The sequence below is a fragment of the Gossypium hirsutum genome, chromosome D08 (genome assembly GCF_007990345.1).
Source record: "Gossypium hirsutum isolate 1008001.06 chromosome D08, Gossypium_hirsutum_v2.1, whole genome shotgun sequence".
NCBI lineage: Eukaryota > Viridiplantae > Streptophyta > Magnoliopsida > Malvales > Malvaceae > Gossypium > Gossypium hirsutum.
The window spans coordinates 12,879,030-12,903,015 of NC_053444.1; the positions used below are offsets into that span (position 1 = coordinate 12,879,030).

Below are 23,986 nucleotides of genomic sequence, written 5' to 3' on the forward strand. Positions count from 1 at the left end.
ATATTCTAAAAACGTTCTTCATGGACCTTTCTTTATGGGCAAGGCTTATTAAAAGAGATAAGATGACTGATTTTCTTAGCATGAATCTTCAGGACTAGATACATATTAATTTATCCAAACTTGATATCTTTGATGTTTGCTTGACTCGCTCGGATATTCTAATTGTTGTTATCTGTTTACAGCTATAGAAGAGAATGAATGCAATGGAGTTTAGTACTTGCTATAATGATCAAGGTAGCTTTTTCTATCATTGTTTATGACTTAAGGATGCAATCTTGTACCCTTTATAGCTATCGTTGCAGCATGAGGTTGTGGGTCTATTCACTCTTGGCACAACATTGTTTGGATTCCTCTTCCACAAGGCAATTGGAAGATTAATGTTGATGGAGCTTTTAAAGTTGGGATAATGACTACTTTGAAGGACATCATATGAGATTTAGATGGGATGTTGACCACCGCCAGACGTGTGAACGTCTGGACTGGAAATAGTGCAGCAAATAAATATAATTAAGCAGCAGTGTCAATAAGAAATGGGTCAAATTGTAATATAGTAAAGTGCTACAACAAAACACTCTGGGAAGCATTCCAAGGATCATACCCAAGGGAGGTTGAATTAAAATTAAATCAATTTTCTACACTAACAGGGCTAAATAGTACTAACATAAAATTATATTACAAAAAGCTAAATTAAAATTAATTAATCAAATTAACCTAGAATTATTTAAAAAAACCACTAATTAATAATCGAAATAAATTTCAAAACTCAGGTTTTATCGAGTTAGGTATTAATTAACCAGTTATTCCCTCTCGGCCTCTAACTAATTAACTAATCGACTAATACACGTTTACTTTTAGGCCTCACTTTCTTAACCTAGATAAATTATGATTTACTCGATATACTTATCTCTCGATCTCGTTTATCCTAAATTACTTCCTAGAGGTGTCACTTCCTTGGGTTTAGTCACACATAATTCAAACTCGTATTTAATCCATAAAATCTTATTTAAAATACAAAATAGTAAATTAAATAAAAGAAGGGAATAAGAAAATAAATTCGTTCCGATGTCGATTTGTGCTCGAAAGCGAAGCGAAATTTCCTTTAACAGTCGTGAAGATCACTCCGATTGTAATTGGAATCCAAAAAGAAAATAAAAAAACTGTTAAATTAAAAGCTTGGATCAAAATCAAATCCAAGCTTGGATCAAAATCAAATCCAAGTTAAACGAGAATATAAGTTGTTTAAAGGACTAAATTGAAATAAAATAAAATAAAAACTAAAATAAAACCTTAAAACTAACTAAGTGGCTCCCTTGGTGAAACCTCCTAAAATTAGACTAAGCGTGCCTATTTATAGAGTTTATGATCTGACAAAATTAAGGTTTTTACATAGCCCACAAATTTGATTACAATTCATTACATGGACTAACATACCCATACTTAATATCCCTAATTGTAACCGATGTTGTGACACTACTTTTATTTTCTGGATACTTTTGCTTCAAAGTCCGGGGTTGCGACACCACTCCTTGGTGTCACGACGCTACAGTCGTCTTTCGTCTTCTTAACCCAAAAATAGTGTTCTACACACTAAATAAAGTTTTTAGATCATCCCTAATCCCATTGTGGCCCATTAGGTAAAAACATTACTCGGTTGCATAAAAACACTTATTTTGCATAAATTAAACATAAAGTAAATGGACTAAAAACACTAGAAAAGAAGCTTGTTAAATGCCAGAAGGACTTAATTTGCCACATTAAATTGTGGCAGATCAAACTCCCCCACACTTAAGTCGTTGCTTGTCCCCAAGAAACAAAATAAAAGCACATGAAAAACAAGAAAAATAAAACAACCAAACAATGCTTGTGCATGCCACAAACAAAGACTAGTTCGGAGCTATGTACACAGTGCAATGTGAATAAATACATAACTCTAACACGATATACAATTAACTCTCGACCTTCAATGTCACACACATTAGTTCATAAAATTACAAAGTAAACAAATTAAAGAATGTTAAGTACATTGATCCATCGAAAAAAGTACACAAAATTTACATTTACGCTCAAAGAAGACAACTAATTTGATATGTCAAAATTCAACTAATTTTCATCCTCGAATAGTATCACTTAGGTCACATAAGTCTTTTTGCCTTGTAACATTCTGTGGCTTATGTTGGTTCAGAACTAAAGAACAGGAACAATAAAACAATTTAAGAACAAAAAATAGTTTGACACATTATATTGACCCTGATTCTTCCCCAATTAGACCCTTTAGCTTACTATCTTATATCCCTTTTCTGTTACCTACTTTTTCTCTCTGATTCCTAAGGTATAATACAATATTAATGAATACAATCATCTTAGCGAGATATTTGTGCAACAATGAGAAATTTTTCTTTTTCACTCACTTTTCTTTTCTATTTTCTCGAGAACTTCTCGCTCGACTATTTTAGCCTTTTCAAACTTTTTCTTTTGATAAATTTCTTTATTTTTCTATTTATGCACAGGTTTGCAAGACTCTTATACTCACCATATTATACTATCCCTAGGTTCACTCTTATTTTTCTTTTTATTTTGGAAACCACCATGTCGTATCTACCTAACCCTCAATATCAATGGCCTGATGATTTGACGTCAAATGTAGTAGTCATTTTAGGTCATTTCTACACTTAACCGGCCTGTTTTCTTGGAATTTTATAATTAATTATTGCATATTCAATATTAGTAGGTTAAGAACTAAATATTAATAGATAAGTGTTTTTACGCATTTTCTGCTATTTTGATGACCCGTAAGGTCAACTTAGGCCTCTTGAGTGACTAATGGGATATTTAAGTGTGTAGGATGTCAATTTAGGCCCAAAACTACAATGAATAAAGGTCGTGACGTGTCACAACATTAAGAAGCATCTTAGACTAAAGTAACGTACGGTGTCCTGACATGAAGACCTTCCACGTCTTGACGAGGCGGTGTCCCAACAAGCTCTTCCTTTGCATGGCTACGTGGAAAAAAAGGCAGGCCAAAAAATGGTTCATTATTTGGACGACACTTTTGGGATATTTCCATATGTGAACCCTAACATTTATCAGAATATTGTATTTATTGGTATCTAAGTATATCTAGGGTTGAGTGCTCACCAAGTATCTCGTTGCCTATATAAGAAACCTTACGGTCACTAGGATTGTGAGCAAACTTAGATAGAAGATTTTTCCTATTTAGTTTTCTTTTTATTTTCTTTTCACGTTTGTATAGTCGGAGCTTATCTATTCCAATGTGAAGACAATTGTGAGTGGAGATTGTTCCGTATTCTTGCTTCAATATATATTCATGAGCACTTTCTTTACTCGCCTATTTTATTCTTTTATTTATATTTCTTTTATCTGATCAATTAACAATTGTATGAATATTAGAACAATTGCTATCGATTTAAATTTAGACATCAAACACAGAATCCTATTTACATGCTCTTTACCAATCACTTGTATTGCTACAAGCTCACGCACAAAAAAAACACAAAACAAAAATTAATGAAAGCAACTAATAAAGACATAAAAATTTGAAAAATTTCTATGTTACCCCCCACATACACACTTTATTTAGCACATTGTCCCTAATGTGCACCTAATAGATAAGATAAGAGACTACCTGGTTTGAACGTTTACGTTCCTCGAATATGGTTGGATGTTCCTCTTCGTGCCTATTTTGCTCTAATTTATTGTGCATCATATTGTGTGGGTTCTTACATAGAAATTAAATAACAAAAAAAACAAATAATACAAAATAACTGAAGTCTAAAAGACAAAATAAAAATTACAAGTCCTAAATTTAAAATTAAAATTAAGTTCAAGTTTAATCAGAATCAGGATTTGGCCGATTCTCCTTGATCATTGAGTCCTTCCTTCGACCCTTGTCTGGTGTGAATCTTGACTCCTTCAACGGATGGTTGTTCTAGTTGGAACACATAGTCTAAGTCTTCTTCGTGGGCCAGCTCTTCTTCTTTCACCTCGTTACCTCATTCTTCATCCAGCTTCTTTCATTCCTCGTCATCGGCTTGCCCGGAAGATTGCATGGGCGAGTATAAATTTGGTGGTGGCTCAGGCATTAGGATACCAAACCTTTGGGTGTAGTCAATGCCCAACAGTGTCATCGATTACATCCACCAAATAACCCAATCCATGTCGGTCATCTCACTTGGTCCTTAGCTCGATTGGCCTATTTTCCTTGTTCTTTCGCTTTAGTAGTTGCGAAACATCTATCTTTTGTTTCTGGCATATGTTCCAATCGTAGATGTGTTTGCGATTAAGCTTGACGTATTGAGTGTAGATGGAGTTGTCAAGAATGCTCTTCATCAACTTAACGAATTGTTCCACTATGGACATCGAGACCTTGGCTTTCTTGCACAAGGCAGTCACTAGGTGCAAAAACAAATACCCCGACCTTCTTCCTACTAATTTAGGAAAACATCACTTTGTAAATCCACTTATCGATGCACACCTGTCGACGCTGCAAAATACAATAAAGTAGAACAATTCAAAATGCATTAACATTAGGCACATTTAAAGCCAGTGACATTCACGTGTAAATAAATTGCATTCACATTTTGGAAATCAGGAACATGATTGCCTAATTAAATGATAATGGGGTGTATGTATTCGGTTGGCGTTTCCAAATACCTCTTCCCTCGGTTAAGTAAGTTTCTCGGAGACATAGTATGAAGCATTATAAAAGTTGTAAATTTTTCAGGGAGTACAGAGAACCTCTTTGCCTCAAATGGTCACATGAGTGTGCACATCGTGTTGTGATTTATTTTCTTCTTTCTATTTTAGCAAGGCATAAAACTCGTACACCGTTGAGTCAATCACCGACTCATTCGATGTGAGACAAAAGTTGGTCCGATGGTTTGCCCAAATTAAATCCCAAATTTCATCATTCAAATCGAAAGAAGGATTGAACCTGTGTTCTTGAATTTAAGTCTTGCCTTGAAGTACTAAGAATTATTTTTTGACTTTTTGGCTACATAATTGGCTAGAATCAAATTCCCTCAATTTGCCTTGTTGCGTAGTGTGGTAAACTTTTCTTGGTGCCATTTGAATACAATAAAATATAGTCCAACAACTAATACGATGAAATAAAAATAAAATAAAACAAAATAATTGAAGAACATTTCACCAAATTTTTTGGATGATTATGTGGTTGTTAATGGAGGAGAGCAGCAAGATGACAACAATGGCGCGTTTTAGAGACGAGAACTCGCAAGAAGTGGAGAAAATTCAAAGCAGAGAAGAGAGCAAAGGGGTTGGCTTCCATTAGGAGAGCTTAAGGGGTGTTTAGGATGTGTTTAGAGTGAAAAATTAGGGTAAAAATGGATTAACATATATGTAAGGTCGTACGGGTTGCACAGGAGCACAAGTAAAAAATTTCAAACCTAACATTGGTGTCGAGACACCGTACTTCGAATACTCTAGGTTTTGGGTTCGTAGTTCTGTGTCACGACATTGAGGAACAGTGTTGTGACGCGGACCCAAATTTTAAAATTATTTTTGGTACAAATTGCCATGCCACAACATTGAGGTGCAGTGTCACGACATATGTAGCAGCCTGGTTTTAGCTAAATCAAAATACTGGTTTTGAAAACACAAATTCAAAGTCATAAAATTATTTTAATATTATTTTTGGTATTTACAGTATGTTATTTGATATGTGTGAAAATTTTGTGATTTGATTTTACCGATTGGTTAGTTAATTTGCTAAAAGGACTAAATCGCATAAAATGCAATAGTGGCTTTCTAGTTGTTAAAGTACTTATTTGCTATGGTTTCTTGATTTTAGAGGCCTTAAAATGAAATTAGGCCATTGAATATATGAGTGGACGGTATTGGGCATGCATTATATGGTTTTCAAATTAAATTATAAAGGTTAATTTGGTAAATGATTAATAAATGGTTAATAAAATAAAACATAAAGTAAAAACACATGCATATTCATCTTGTTTAGCCGAAACTCAAAGAAAAATAAAAAATTGGAAAGCTTTAAGGTTCGGCACACTTGGGAGCTTGATTTAGGTATGTTTTGAGCTCGATTTTTTGATGATTTTTATGTTTTTGAGATTGTTGCTTCATATTCTAGCTAGCCCATGCCTTAATGTTTGGATTGGTTGATGAATTTTTGAGTTTCCATTGATGATAGCTTGATGTTTTTGTTGTTTGATTATGAAAAATAAATATTTGATGTTAGATTATCATGTTTTACTAAGTGATTTTTGATAAAAATGCTTATTAAGGATTAAATTGTGAAATTTGTAAATTGAGAGGTTAAAATGTGAAATAAATGGAATTAATAGGCTGTTAGGGACCTAAGGAATATTCGGCCAGACATGGGTTAAATGAAATTTTGAGTACTTTGTGTTATTTTGAAATAGGGACTAAATTGTGAAAATGTGAAATGTTAGGGGCTAAAGTGAAAATTTCTCATTTATGTGTTTTTGGATGAAATTGAATGAATATGTATTTAAATAAGTTAAATTTTAATTGATTTAGATCAAGAAAGGAAGAATCAGATTTAAATCAAGGAAAGTCGAGAGCTGTTGAATAGTCGTTCCGATCTGTTCGTTTTCGTACTAGGTAAGTTTATAAGTAATTAAATGTTTTTAAATTCAAATGTATATATATTATATGTAGTCGAATTGAGTTGTATGTATTGATATATATATTGTCGAATTGATTTGAGCATTGGATGACTAGTTTCAAGCATGAATTGATTTAATCACGAAGTTGAAAGCCCCAAACGAACCTTAGGAAATGTATAGGATACTGATGTCATGACATAAGGAATTCCAAGATGTAATTTCGTGTAAGACCATGCCTGGGACATTGGCATCGAAGTGAGAGAACGTGTAAGACCATGTCTGGGACATTGGCATCGAAGTGAGAGAACGTGTAAGACCATGTCTGGGACATTGGCATCGTATATGAGTCGTATAATACACTGTCTAGGACAGTGGCATCGAAATGTGCTAACATGTACGAGCTTTATATGATTTCCGTGTATCCTTAACAATTTTGAATAGTTCATCGGGAATTGAAAAAACGAGACCAAAGATGAAATTGAGCTAAATGGTTCAAGTATGTGAGAAGTTTATATATTCATGAAAGATAAAGGTAAGTGTAATATTTAAATGTTGTAATATGTAATTATATAAGTAAGATGATTTTATATGTGTATGAGATTGATTAAATTTGGCCTATTTGAATTGAACCATTAATGTTCTTGTGATAATTTAATTACTTATGACTTACTAAGCTTTCAAAGCTTACTTTGTGTGTCTTTTCATTGTTTTATAGATTTTGAAAGCTAGATTCGAGCTTGGGGATCGTCAAGGATCATCGTCACACTATCGATTGCTATTTCGGTACTTTAAGAGTTTGTACTTTGACGTATGGCATGTATAGGCTAGTTTTGTTATGGTTGGTTTTGATTTGTATATGTATAGCCATGCGAATTGGCTTGAAAGTGTTGTGAATTCGACTTTATAATTAGCTCATTTTGGAAATGTGTTATATGGTATATCTTGTGCGATGTATGATTTTATGAACCGGTTTGAGTGATGTCAATGTAGTTGATGGATGTGTTTATGAGTTATGGTTTTATCCATGCGAGTTGTTTAGTAAATGGTGTAATTGTTGGAAGTTACTTTGACTATATAAATGAGCTTATTTTGTGCATTGATAAATGATAGATGATGTCTATAATCTATCTTGTGAATATTCAGAAATTTTGATATATTCATGTGGTTAATTATTCAGTTAAGTGTTAATGTTTGCTATATTTGGATAACTAATAAATGGTATAATATGATTTGTTTTAACTCGTTATGTGAAAGTGCATAGGTATATAAAATGCTTTGTATAATAATTAGCCATTGAAATAGATGTATACTAAAGAATGAGGTGATATATGTGATTGATATATGGAATAAAATATGCTTAAATTTAAGTGAGGTATTTGAATACCATGAATGCCTTGCCTTTAAGGTTCATATGTTATATTTATAAAGTACATATAATACGGCTTTGTTGCATGTTAGTTGGTTCGAATATGTAACTAAATAAATGATTGTGTTGATCTGTGTTTTGTACGGTAATGCCTCATAACCCTAATCCGACGACGGTTATGGGTTAAGGGTGTTACAACATAGAATCGAAATTGAAAAGTTTTTAGGTTCAAAGTCCAGTGTCGCGACATGAGGATATGGTGTTTCAACACCAACCTAATTTTAAAAATTCTGGGAGCTTTGAAGTTCAGTGTCGCAACATCGAGATACGGTGTATCGACACCGCCCTTATTTTCTCCATGTTCAAGTTTTGGGGGCGTGTCGATCCCTCTATTTTACTCCTAATTCTAAATAGGTTTCTAATAGGCTCCATCTAGCTTTTTAAGGCCTTAATCCTACTCTATTTAAACTTTCAAACCTAATTAAAGTCCAAAATAAAAATCCGACAATTCAAATGTACAAAAAATTTACAACAATTATTATAATTTTTTCGACGAAATTAAGTGTGGCTATCATACTCATCCGGTAGCTCTTGCATTCCATGCATCGTCATGTTGCTCCTTTGGCAACTGTCCTGGTCCGTCCAACAATCAACTTTCTTTCTGGGGTCTTTTCACTTGTCGTGTTCTCGTGACCCTTTGGTATTTACACACATCGAACTAGAATTGTACCTTTGAGCATGGCTGTTAAAGGTGCTAAAAGAAATTACGTAACAATCCTCCCCTAATTTGTTTTCACATTCCATATTTTGGGAATCATTGTCACATTTGAATACTTCTATCTCGCCATCGATTTTCATTATTAACTCATTCTTTTCAAGATCAATGGTCAATCTAGACGTAGCCAAAAATGGTCGACCCAATAGAATGCGAATGTCTTGGTCCTCCTCGAAGTCCAGGACCACAAAATCGACAGAGATTATAAAACCCTTCGTTTTAACCATTACATCTTCAAGTACACCTTTGGGGTGTACGAGAGACCTATCGACTAATTCCAATGTGATTTTTGTATTTTTTAACTCCCCCAATCTGAGTTTTAAATATGTCAATATAGGCATCAAATTAATATTGGCCCTTAAGTCACAAAAGGCCCTGCTAAAATTTTTGTTCCCTATCTCTTTGGGAATTGTAAAACTTCCCAGATATTTTAGCTTTAGGGATATTTTTCAGGAAATTATGACACTACAAGAGGCGTCAATTTTAATTTGCTCACCTTTCTTTAATTTCTTATGCCTAAACATTATTTCTTTTAGGTATTTGGCATATTTTGGTATCTTTTATATTAGCTCTAAGAGTGGAAAATTAACATTAAGGGATTTAAATAGATTTAGGAAACTTACATATTCCTCCTCATCCCTTCATTGCTTATCCTCCAACATCGATGGAAATGGTACGTTCTTTTGCACTAGTTCTGAGCGTGGAGTATTTTCTGGCTCAGCTATTGGCTCGGATCTTCCCTCCGTTTGGACTAAAGTTTTGGTCTTCCGTCCTGACTTCATCATCCTCCTTGTTAATGAGCTTTTCGATTTTACTAAAGTTTTACAAGAACAGAGTGCGATTGCATTTACATTTATCCTATCAAATGCAAAAAAAAATTAAATTCAAGTCTAATGTCAAAAACTCCCCAACAACGACGCCAACAACTTGTCCGTCACCAGACGTGCAAACGTCCAGACTAGAAATACTACAACAAATAAATATAATGGAGCAACGGTGTCCGCAAGTATACCAGTCTAATTGTAATATAGTAAACTGTTACAACGAAACACTCTAGGAAGCATTCCGAAGATCATACCCAATGGAGGTTGAATTAAACTTAAATCAATTTTCTACACTAATAGGGCTAAATAGTACTAATCTAAAATTATATTACAAAAAACCAAATTAAAATTAATTAATCAAATTAACCTATAATTATTTAAAATAAAAAAACCACCAATTAACAATCGAAATAATTCCAAAAAAAATAGGTAGGAGATTAACTCACTTACATGTTCCTAATTAACTTCAAAACTCAGGTTTTAAGGAGTTAGCTATTAGTTAACCAGTTTTTACCTCTCGGCCTCTAACTAATTAACTAATCGACCAATACACACTTACCTCTCGGCCTCACTTTCTTGACCAGGATAAATTATGATTTACTCTGTAAACTTATGTATCAATCTTGTTTATCCTAAATTGCTTCCTAGGGGCGTCGCTTCCTAGGGTTTAGTCGCACATACTTTAAACAAACTAACTTAGATCTAAAGCCTAATTCATTCGTTAATTAGTCACACATTCATTCGTTAATATCCCTAAGGAAATTAGCTACTCATGGATCTAAATGCAATGATCCCTATACTTATATTTAACATACGAAATAGTAAATTAAATAGAAAAAGGAGTAAGAAAATAAATTTTTTTTGATGTCGATTTGCGCTCAGAAGTAGAATTTCCTTTAACTGTCGCGAAGATCACTCTAGTTGCAACTGGAATCCAAAAAGAAAATAAGAAAAACTATTAAATTAAAAGCTTGGATTGAAATCAAATCCAAGTTAAACAAGAACAATAGTTTTTTAACGAAATAAATTGAAATAAAATAAAAACTAAAATAATACCCTAAAACTAACTAAGTGGCTCCTTTAGCCAAACCTCTTAAAATGAGATTAAACATGCCTATTTATAGAGTTTATAATCTGACCTAATTAGGGTTACTAAAAAACTTAAAAATTTGATTACAATTCATTGTGTGGACTAAAATATCCATCCTTAATATCCCTTATCGCAGCTCGGTGTCGCGACACCATAAGACCGATGTCACGAAACTACCTCTATTTTCTAGATACTTCAGCTTCGATGCTCTGGGTTGCGACACCACTTCTCGGTGTCGCGACGCTGCAGTCGCCTTTCATCTTCTTAGCCTGAAAATAGTGTCCTACATACTAAATAGAGTCATTAGATCATCCTTAGGCCCATACTGGCCCATTAGGTCATAACATAATTCAAAATTGTGTAAAAATACTTATTTTGCATAAATTAAACATAAAGTAATGAAAACTGAAAATGAACTAAAAATATATAAAAACACTAGAAAACAAGCAGGTTAAGTGCCAGAAAGAACTTAATTTGCCATAAAAAATTATGGCAAATCAGACGTGGGTATAGGGTTTGTAACGCCCTTAACCCGATCTGATTCGTCGGATCCGGATCTCAAGTATTACCAGTCTAACATAGACTTATACTTAGCCAAAACATACAACTTTCAAAAAATACATCTTATTTAGTAAAGTTACCCAGCCAACTTACATCTAGGTGTATAATGTCTACTTACAACCATTTGAATAAGGCATTTCACTCGGAAAGGACTTACAGGTATACATATCACACTTATTTACGAGGCTCTATTTATTCTGCCTCTAAACAATATTATTGGCTACGCTTAAAGACTTATAGACAATTTCATGGCTATTTCTATTAGACTTGAACACATCATTTCACTCACTCTGTATGCATAACAACCCATCTCGCCATTCCTTGGCATAGCCCTGGTGTCGTCCCTCCTGGCATAGTCTCATTCAACTTACATGTGACATAAAAACACAAAGGTAAGCTTGATAGAACTTAGTGGCTAAACCCTCAATTACCTGAGTTGTAATCGGGGTCTCCACTGTCTATCCCCTTGTTCTTATCCTTGACTCTAGCGAGTACATCATTAAGGTTCCAGTCCTTAAGCTACATGTAACGGCCCGTTTTTTAGTGGTGTCAAAAAGAGTGGTTTCGGGACCACCAAATCTGAAAAGTAAGTTCGTAAATATTATATTTAATATTTACGAGTAAAATATGGTTTTTAAAATATTTTTGATATGATAATTTATGTTATATAAACAATTTATTAAGTTCAAGTGCTATGACCCTAAGGTCAAATGGTTTTAGAAAATGAGGTATCGGGACCTCGTCTCTATAACTAAGCCATAAATATTTTTTATAAATATTTATGGAGTGTCATTAAGGTGGTATTGAATTTTTGTTAAAAAATTTTAACGTTTCGATAGTTAATTAATTAAAAAGGACTAAATTGTAAAGGATGTAAAGTTTGGTCACTATTTGATTTGAGTGATTAAGTGGCTAATTGAATAAAGGAAAAGGGACTTAAATGCTAATTAAACCATTTAACGGTTAGTGGATAAATATGGGCATTGGTTTGGTGTTTTAATTAATTATTAACAAAGGTTAAAATGGTATTTTGATAAATTAAATTAAATTAAATTAAAAGAAAAGTTATCATCTTTTAATTTTGGTCTTCTTCACTGAATGGATAAAAGGAAGGAAGCCATTTTTATACCTTAACTTTTCGGCAACTTCACAAGCTAATTGGTATGTGATTTTAGCTCTGTTATTAATAATTTTTATGTTTTTGAGATCATTGCAACTAGGTCCAGCTAGCCCGTACCTTCGATTTTGAAACTATTAAAGATTTTGAATGTTTCCATTGGTTAATCTTGTGTTTTTTTATGATAGATGATGAATTTGGAATGTTGATTGATATTTAAAAGTATTTTGTTAAGTGATTTTGATGAATTTTTCTATTAGGGACTAATTTGTTAAATTAATAAAAGTACAAGGATTTAATGTGAAATTGTTCCCTAAATGGGATATTTTGAATACCATGAATATTCAACTAGCTTGGGTTTGTATTAAAAATGGTTAATTTGCATGTTTTGGGCTCAGAGACTAAATTGAATAAAAGTAAAACTTTAGGGATAATTTTTTAAACATATCAAAAATGATCAAATTGCATGAAATGATTTTTTATTGTCTAAATTAATAAATTGAATGAAATTATTAATTTAGATCAAGATCGGGTGGAAAATCGAGAAAAATAGAAAATTACCAAAATACCCCTGAATCTTGGTATTTCTGCAATTTAGCCAGGTAAGTTTGTATGAACTGTATTCTGTATAATTTTGATTAAATTGAATATTAATATGTGATTATATTATGATTAAATCAATATATATGTTAGTATGCAATTTATTGTGTTATGCAACAACGTAAATCTAACGACGTACGAAGGTTATCGAGTCACGTTTGAACCTTAGGAATTTGTAGGATAACAATGACATATCATTAAGGTTATCGATTCTCAGCTCGAAATAGAGCTTGCTAATATTCAGCTTATATGAGCTTACCGATATTTAGATCATATGAGCTTATCGATATTCAGCTCGCATGAGCTTACCATTACTCAGCTCATATTAGCTTACCAATTATAGCTCGTAAGAGCAGACCGATTTAGGGCTCATATGAGCATACATGTACAGGAATTGACGGATTATAGTTTAGAGCACCATGTGTCAGCTACCCGAGTATCCAACTATATTCTAAATTATTCAACGGGAAATGTTCTATTATGAGACAATATGAGTTCGATACGAACTAATACAGGTATATACATGAAATACAGGGAAATGATGGTACATGATATATTGATATATTGAAATGGATGATATATGTATATGAAGAAATGGTAAGAGAATGATATGTATCATGACATGTACATATATGAATATCTTTGATATGTTGACACATGGAAATTATGTAAGTTGAGACGAGTAATAAACTCAAGTGTGACATGTTGAGAAAATAAGGTTATCAATGTTAAATGTATATGAAATATGTTCAAGTATGCTAACATGTGTTGTTGTTTGATGCTTAGGCAAGTGCCAAGCTGTTGGTTGAATGGTAATATGTTTACTTATAAGTTGCATTGAAATGGTAATTGCTCAAATGAAAATATGCTTGTGCTCATAAAGAGTGGTAAGATTTAAATCATGCAATTTCTTATGAAATGGCTTATCATCTGATTAATTCGAAAAGGGCTATGTTTAAATGCACTAGCTTGTGGCTATGGTTGTATGATATGCTTATGACTTGTGTGTTATGCATATGGAATGGGTGTGGAAAGTGAAGAAATACAAATGAAAATAAAGAAATTTGGAAAAGTTTAAAGTTGTTTAAAATCCTGCTATGCTAGGGATAATATGTATAAGTGATGCTGTGGATTTACTCATTTTGTAATTGTTGAATATGGTTTCATGAACTGTGTGGTATCAGTATATGTTTATTCTTGATATGTATAAATTTCATATTGGAAATGGATTGATATGATTAAAGTTTATACAAGCTTACTAAGCATTCATTTCTTACGTAGTTGTTCATCTTTACTTTTTAGATTATCAGAAGCTCAATCGGGTTGGAAGCTTGTCGAAGCTATATCACACTATCAATCGGTTCTATCGATACTTTCGGATGTTTTGATTTTGGTTATAATGGCATGTATAGGTATTCTAGTTAATGTTGGCCTATGTGTTTGAATGTTGAAATGGCCATTTGACTTGGTTGAGTTTTGGTATCTTGATGGTATAATGGCAAAGTTTGGCATGTATGTGAGTAGCCCTATGGTTAATGTTTGGCTTGTTTGTTTGAATGATAGAAGATGAAATGATAGTTGAATGTGCATATAGTATATGTGCTTTATGATATGTGGTATATGTGGTGATTTGGTACCTTGTTATGTATAGGTATTTTGGTTAATTGATATTAGTTAAAGAATGGCATTTTAGTACGAAATGGTTTGTGTTTTGGTAAGTAAGATTTATGGTATGTATGGATGCAAATCAAACTAGAAGTTAGTTTTTATTTTGAACAAATGGAGTACTTCGTTATACAAGTATATAAATTGTCATTTGATATGCCAATGGGCATATTTTTTGAGTGTAGTTATACTATATGTATAAAGCTAGATTATGCATGATTTTGGTGTCTTGCTATGGTTGGCATACATGTACATTTTTTGTTGTAGGTACATGTCCTGTTGGGTGAGAAAAATGGCTTGTAAAATAGTCTATTTTCTTCCACACGGGCAGAGACACGGGAGTATGTCTCAACACACGGCTAGGTGATAGGGTCGTGTGTCCCTTGTAGCTTGTAAAGGTTTGCAAGTCAGTATGTTCACACGGCCTGGCACATGAGCATGTGGCTTGGCCGTGTGACCCAAGTCAGTTTACTCACATTGGCACAGGCACGGGATGGGACACATTCGTGTGTCCCTATTTCGAATGCCCACACGGCCTAAGATACAAACGTGTCTCTTGGCCATCTGACCCCTGTAGTTTTGAAAATTTTAGTGTTTCTGAAAAATTCTCTGACTTTTTTATTTAGTCTCGATTTATTTTTAATGTGTATTTTGGGCCTTGAGGGCTCGTACAAGGGACAATATGTATGATTTGACTTAGATATAATGTGTTTATTGATATGATATGAAATATTTGAAATTTCTATCCGTTTGATTTGTAAACTCCGGTAATGCTCCGTAACCCTATTCTGGTGATGGATACGGGTTAGGGGTGTTATACCACATAAGCTATACCTTGACCTGAGATCATAACTTATCTCTCACATATCCATTACCTCTTTCACATACTCCTTTGCCCTTACCTAGCTCTTTAATCATTCTTATTTTAGAAGACCATACAAACAAAATACTCTTGATTCGTCGCGTACTTTAACACATTCCAACATCACTATTCATGCCTTATTACTATGCCAAAGTCGCCGTAACATTCCATATGGGGCCTTACTTTCAAAGTTCGCCATACACATTATTCCTTCAGAATACCATATACGTCGTTCCTTCAGATATCACCTAGAATTCCTTTCCTTTCATTTAAGGTCTGCCACGGAGGCATTCCCTTCAGATGGTTGCCACCAAGGTCATTCTTTTAGATTGTGTCACGAAGGCATTTCTTTTCAGAGATAGGCATAAATGCTTCCTTTTACAGAGATCACCATGAAGGCTTCCTTTAACAGAGATCATCACAAAGGCTTCCTTTATAAAGATTGCCACAAAGGCTTCATTTAACAAAGATCGTCGCAAAGGTTTTCTTTAACAGAGATGACCACAAAGGCTTCATTTAACAAAGATCGTCGCAAAGGTTTTCTTTAACAGAGATTACCACAAAGGCTTCCCTTATAGAGATTGCCATAAAGGGTTCCTTTATAAATATTTCCACAAAGGAATTTCTTTCTATAAGATTGCCATGAAGGCATCCATTTTCATTCAGTACTCACCACAAATTCTTTTCTTTTAGAGATTCGCGATGAAGGCTTGCCTTTCTAGAGTCTTGCCATAAAGGCTTGCCTTTTTGGAGTTTTGTCAAAAAGATTGTCATTTTGTTGGTGTTTTAAATGATAGGGATTTTCCTAAACTCACACTTAGTGAGGTTTTCCCCTCATCATTCTAGGACACATAGAGAACCACGTTAGGTAATACCCTTTCTTAAATTTTCTCATATGATGCCATAACCCACCAATTATGATCTTACAAATATGGTTTTCTTTCTATATGATGTCATAACCCACCAGTTACGGTCTTACACGGTATGGTCTTCTTTCCATAAAATCCCATAACCCACCAGTTATGGTCTTACATGATATAGTCCTTCAGCGTCATAGCCATAGCCATGGCCTTGTCCTTTCGAAGATTCATGTTTTTAGTCCCGACGGACCCCTTTGATGAATCTGAAAATAGAAAAAGAATCATCATGCATAGACTTACTCATGACAGACATTCTTATACTTACCAGAAAAGCATGCACTTCCTATCAGACTCGTTCTTACTTTTAGACATAAGCGCACTATAGTCATTCAGATTCATAAGTCTTACATTTCTTATCAGATTCGTCACATCATACTTTACTAGTTTCAATCTTATGCTTTGGCCACTTAGCATAGAAGTTTATAGATAAACATAATACACATGCAATATTCAATCTAGGGACTCACTCGTAATAGATGTATTCATGTTTTCGGACACATACACAAGTACATGCAAAATCATAAACAATTATTCTTTGGCTTCAATATTCATATTGCATACTTGGATCTTTCAAACTTCATACAATCTATACACACTAGGTCCCTCAACATTTATGATCATACCATGTTCATCTAGTTTCAGTTCTTGTTTCAATCACTTTTCACGGGAGTTTCTAGAAAACTTAACACACATGTAAGAGTCAATTTAGGGACTCACTTGACAAACTCATTATACACTGACACCTTTAAAAACTCAACACTCGATTCATACAAACACCCAAACTATTTGACATCCCATCGCATATTTCCAGACATACTCATACAACCCTACTTTAACTTCAGGATCCACTATCAAAAACACATATCATACTGATCATTCTACTTTTTATTCATGAATTTCTACACATCATAACTTTATTCTTACACAATTCCCTTATGTTTTACTCGTATAATCAATACTCAAGTTTTGTCATTAACTAATCATCTATACCCATAGTTCACATTTCACAGAATACATTCCAAACGAACACATACATAATCATGACTAAATGTCACAACACTCATGCACAATGTACCACATACTAGACTCATCGGATTCTTTATCAAATGTTCTTCCTATTTCTAACAATCAATCATGCACTCACTCATTATTTTTGAAACTTAGATTATAAATAACTTATCCAAAAGATTCACAAGAACCCATATAAGATAACTCACATTTGACCAGACCACTTATTCCTTAGATTAATCTTAGCTCAATACTCATTTCGTCACAAATTTAGAATCACCAAGCTTCATACCTGTAAACTTTAATTTATATAGCCTTTTTCTAGTAGCCTTTACCACCGTTTTACTTAAAAGTAATACTAATCTTGAGTAATTTTTAATTAATTTAGTGTATTTTGATTTAAACCTCAATAATGGACATGAATTTATAAAATATACAAATTTATGCTTTATTACATGAAATTTGTGCATAAATTAAACTATTTCATATTATTTATTAATGTGTTATATTTAATTGCGTAGTGGGACCATGAAGTTGATTTAATAAAGATTTGATTATAAAGTTGCATGAATATAAGCTATTTATTTCATATGTTGGACGGCAAAACCATGCTAAATGGGTCAACAAGGTGTTATTTTGACCCAGTTAAAATGATGCTACATGGTGGACAAGTTTGATTATTTAATGGGTCACAGAACTGTCCAACAAGAGGGAGTTAAGCCCAAATCCAGCACAAGCATGTTGGCTAACAATCTATTTGGGATACTTACTAGAAGTCCTTGCATTTAGAAAATCATTGGAAATCAGCACACAAAGATTACCCTTGAAACTGTCTAACCCATGCCTAAATTTAGCATGATCCTATGCTCAAATAAAGGAACCATCATCCACCTTTTTCCATAAAATGTGGCCGGCCAAGCAATAGAGAAAATGAAGGGATTCCAATCCCTATTTTTAGTAAACTCTATCATCTACTTCAAGTATAATTTTCCTTCATCCCTTATCCTTACATCCTTCATTCTTCATTATTCACATCTCTTAATTATTATTCCTTCTCCCATTTCCTCTTTTCATTTCCATTCATAGCATCCCATATTTTCTTTCTTAGCCAAAAACCTTGATAAGATTATCTCTTGGCCAACCACCTTGAGGAGCCATTAGCAAAAGAGCAACACAAGGATCGGAGGAAATTTTCTTTAATAAGAGTTCATGAGACTACTGATTTGATAGAGTTTATTATTTCTTTACTTTGTTATTTTGATTTTAATCATGTTTGCAATGTGTCTTATTATTTGGTCATCAACAATGCTAGCTTAATTCTATTTAGCTAGGATGATTGCATTTACTTAATGAATTTTGTTTAAATCATGTCTATAGTGCTTATGCCATAGTCGATCATGTTTTACATTAAAATCAAGTATGTATTTCATTCATACGTGATTGGATGCATTAGAATTACCTGAGCGATCCTAACCAGATGATGGCTAGTGGACACAATAATTGAAATGTGCGTTCTTAATTTAGATCCTAACTGGACAAAATTAAAGGTTCATAATAACTTTAACAAGTTCTACTAACTTGCATAGTTTTTAGGTTTATGTGATTAAATTGTTTCAAACCTAACTTGTCCTTATTACTTCTCATGAATCCTAAGAAACCCTTAATTTAATATGATCAGTAAAATGAATGTTTTAGTAAGTAAAATATTCTGAAAGAACTTAATTTGGTTTCTAAAGTAATGAAAAATCATGTTGCCATGAAATAATTTTCGAACACTGCTAAGCATGATAAAAATAAGCTAAGTTAAATGATGTAATTATCATAGCCTATTCATGTTATTGATTGTTGAAGTTTGTGTTTTTTCTAAATCCATTCATACATTTCATTTCATATTTCGCATTTAGTTTAAATTGTATTATGGATCAATCTTGCATCAAGATAATTTAATTTAGTTAATCACTCACCACTCAAGATATTATGTTTTTATCATCAAATTGTTAACTTTAATTTTTCAATATATTGATTAACATAAATAGCCCCTATAGAGACGATAACTATTTTACTTACTTATTATTTGATAACGACTGTGTACACTTGCACAAACCGAGAGTTACAAGTTTTTGACACTATTTTCGGGGATGTTGCCTTAATCATTTTTGTGAAATTATTATTTTCAATTTGGTTTTTATTTCATTTTTATCTAACTTCTAACATTACAAATTTATTCTTTATTCTTTATTTTTGTGATTTATTTTTCAGCTATTTATGAGCATAGATAGAATTATCGATTTATTACATGTAGACATTGAAATCGAGTGAACATTTAGGCAGAGAAGCCGAGATGAACCTTAGAAATAAAAATGATGGACAAGGAAATGGAGCCAACCATGTGCACAATCCAATCCTTATTGCTGATGATAGGGATCATGCCATAAGACAGTACGTTGTGTTACTCTTCAATGATTTAAATCTGGGAATTAGGAGATCAGAGATTGATACACCGCAAGTTGAATTGTAACCAGTGATGTTTTAAATGCTCCAAATGGTGGGCCAGTTTAGTGGAATGTGTAACACCCTAAAACTCGACCTAGACGTTACGGTCGGATCTGGCATGTCACATTGAAGTGTCTTTCGAAAGATTGGACTCGTTGGTAAAAGTTTGTTTCTAGGCTTAAAAACCCTATAATTATTATTTAACAAATCACCTAGCCAAAATGTTTGCCTTATTGTCTGCTTTTGATATAAAAGGTTGATCTAAAATCGCGGAAGCTTTTGAAAACTCTAATGTTTAAATTTCATGTATTTGAAAATAGTAATTATTTTTAAAATTCGTCATCTCCTAAACTAACTGTTTAAAATAAGTAAGCAAGAGTCCAATTAAAAATTTAAACAAACTTAAAGGCCTTATTACATAAACAAAACCTACTATAAACATTAAATTTAAATGAAAGCAAATGTAGAACTGTTGTAGTTGTGTGGCCACCTCCGAGTCCCTCGCAGCACCAAATCGCCTAAGATTGAGGATTACCTGAACGGTTAAAAAGAAAGAGTGAGTTTACAAAACTTAGTGTGTAATCCCCTATCAATCAATCAATATACAACAAGCAGTGACAATTTGGGCCTAAGCCCTATTTAGTAACAGTACAGTGTGGGCCTTAGCCCAAAATAGTAACAATGTGGGCCTTATCCCAATACAGTATTTGTACAGTGCAATATCAACCCTTCCTAAACCAGCCAACACACCACTCCGTACCACCAACACACCATGTGGGGATAAAATCGAGCCACCCAGCCAATACACCAATATCGCAACAAAGCTGCCAGTAAAATAAATGGCATATAGCCATCAGTAGGTCTACAGTCGCCTTGGGCGACCCGTGCAACCTTATCAGTATGGTACACTTCCTCCAAATATAACAACCCATCCCCATGCAATATGTCGTGACATAATATCGTACGTGTATGCAAAATGTCATGCTCAATCACAGTCATACATATCATAGAACAAATCAGTCATAACATAAGGCCATAACAGTCATTTCATCTCCTAGGGGTATTATAGTCATTTTACCCTATTGAGGTATTTCGGTCATTTTATCCTATGAGGGTAATTCAGTCATTTTACCCTGTGGGGGTAATTCGGTCATTTTATCCTGTGGGGGTAATTCGGTTATTTTACCCTATGGGGGTAATTCAGTCATTTATTGACCTCTCGAAAGGTCTGTAGTCGCCTCGAGTGACTCAGGTAACCTAAATGGTCATAACAATGTAAATGGGCCCAAGGCCCAGTACTCGGCCCAAGTGGGCCCAGACGCTTGTGTGGCCCGCTCAGCCCAGATTTTGCCACGGCTATGGAATCTACATAGCCCAGTGCAGTATTTACCTTAAATAGTGGATTTTATTCGTGTGGGGCCCACAAGCCCATTGAGCCCACACAGCGTATTTCAGCCCAACGTGGCCCATTACGGCCCAACATGGCCTATTATGGCCTAAGCCCATGAAAACGCTCATGGAGGCCTCTACAGTTTATCGCCCATAGTTTGCAGGTTTGGCTTTCCACACGAGCGATCACACACTCGTGTGGTCTCAACGTCGTATTTTGGCTTTTCGGCTTTTTCCGTTCTACAGTTATAATGAGGTGGTTACACACCTGATGCAATTTGCAGATTCCCTTTGTTTCGAACACTCTTATTCCAAAAATCAATGATCATCGCACCCTTAGTTCCCAAGCAATGTGCCAATCAACCTTAACCACCAGTTAGGAATGGAAGCAATGCAAGTTGGAGAAAGCGACGAAAACTTTGAAAACCTCGCCAATCTCCCATCGAGAACAAGGAACAAATGAGATCATATATAGCTCTCCACAAAAACAACCTCCCCAAATCCCAATATTCTATTCTCAAATCTCTCCAAATATCCCTCCTCAATTCTCTCAATGACCAGTTTCAAACTCCATTTAGCAGTATTTCAATCCAACTCTACCACCCACACGAATTAGGCAGCAAAATAAATACTCCCTTTTTGATACGCCACCACTCGAACCTTAGACCTCATGTACACTACACACGCCCCTTACCACTAGACCTACAACTCCATTGTATCATATTTTCACCACAATACTTTAAGAACCTACTATCTAGATCCAAGGATTTTATTTACTTAAAATAAAATATTTTTGTATAAGCCAAGGCTTAAACCCCTAACTTCTCAGACACTTCCAAACACTCCTAAATCTCTTAACCACTGAAGCAGACATTCATTTACGTCACTTACTTGCACAACTAAATATTTATATGCAATCTCCTATCTGTTCCCTTGTCCAAAACCTATTTCTTCTAGGCTCAAAATTCGGAGTGTTACAGAATGCCCACAGAAGATCCACACATTTACCTTCGATTATTCATGGAGGTGAGCAATTTGTTTAAGATAGCTAGTGTGACTAAAAATGCATTGAGGTTGAAGTTGTTTCCATACTTTTTACAAGATCGAGCACAATCATGGCTTAATTCATTGCCACCAAGTTCAATATCTATATGGCAAGAATTAGCAGAGATTTTTGGTTAAATATTTCCCACCTAGCAAAAATGCTAAGTTGTGAAATGAGATAACCACTTTTCAACAATTGGATGACGAATCTTTGTATGAGGCAAGGGAGAGATTCAAAGACTTACTTCGTAAGTGCTCTCATCATGGGATTCCACACTACATTTAGTTGGAGACATTTTATAACGGTCTCAATGCACACACAAGGTTGATCGTAAATGCTTCTGTGAATGGTGCGATTTTGTCTAAGTCTTATAATAAGGCTTACAAGATCATTCAAAGGATCGCTAGTAACAACTATCAATGGCCAACAAATCGAGCAACTTCAGGAAGAAGAGTAGCTGGAGTGCACAAAGTGAATACACTTACATCACTCTCAACTTAAATATCTTCTATTTCTTCAATGTTGAAACAGTTTACCACTAATAGTTTGAATAATTTTGCAGCTCAGTCACCGATCCAATTCGATGTTTTTTCCTATGTATATATGGGGATGGTAATTCTTTTGAGAATTTTCCATCAAATCCCGAGTCAGTTTATTACGTAGGGAATCAACACCAAAATAGAAGTGGACCCGAACCATAGTCCAACTTCTACAATCCTTCATGGCGCAACCATCCAAACTTTTCTGAGAGTAACCAAGGAAATGGACCGAACAACACTTACATACATCATAAATCCAACCAATCCCAAGGGTTCAATCAACAAGCTCTAAAACCACAACAAGCTGAGTCATCTAACAATTTGGAGAACTTGTTAAAGGCGTACATGGCAAAAAATGACGCTTTAATCCAAAGTCAAGCAGCAACACTAAAAATTTTGGGGAACCAAATGGGTCAGTTAGCTACAAAGCTTCGTAATCGACCACAAGGAACATTGTCGAGTGGTACAGAAAATCCAAGAAATTTGGGTAAGGAAAATTGCAAAGTAGTTTCCTTGTGAATGGTAATACTTTGGAACCCAAGAAGGTTGTGATTGAAGATGAACCCATTAAGAAAGAGGAAAGTCAACCAACAATTGAAATTCCAACACCAGTTGAGCCAGAACTTACAAATTCTGATAAGGTAAAACCTAAACTAGTGAATTCTGAAAAACTAACATTTTCTTTAGATGCAGATTTATCTCCTCAAAAAAGTTTTTCAGTCCAACCTAAAGTTCTATCACCTCCATATCCTCAAAATTTCTAACCAAATAAGCAGAAATAGGAGGTGCAATTCAAGAAGTTTTTGGACGTTCTAAAGCAACTTCACATCAACTTCACATCAACATCCCGTTGGTGGAGGCTTTAGAGCAAATGCCCAATTATGTGAAGTTCATGAAGGACATTAGAATGGTGGAAATGTGCAAGTGTACACAATCGTAACAAGTAAATGTTGAGTTATTGTACCCATAAGAACTGTGTAAGAAAATATTTATGAAATGCAATTAAAAACACTTTTGTGAAGGAAATTGTTTTGTTTTGAAAGAAAATGATTTAATAAAACTAGATTTTAATTAAGAAAATTAAAAGGTAAAAATTCCAAAGCACGATT

At 34.0% G+C, this 23,986-nt stretch overlaps 1 non-coding gene across 1 annotated transcript; it reads right to left on the reverse strand.

Annotated features, from left to right (window-relative positions):
- Positions 1-22,500: 22,500 nt before the first annotated feature.
- LOC121220516 (small nucleolar RNA R71) lies at positions 22,501-22,607 on the reverse strand. The gene has a single exon (XR_005917724.1). It is a non-coding gene; the product is annotated as a small nucleolar RNA R71 (small nucleolar RNA).
- Between the last annotated feature and the right edge of the window lie 1,379 nt (positions 22,608-23,986).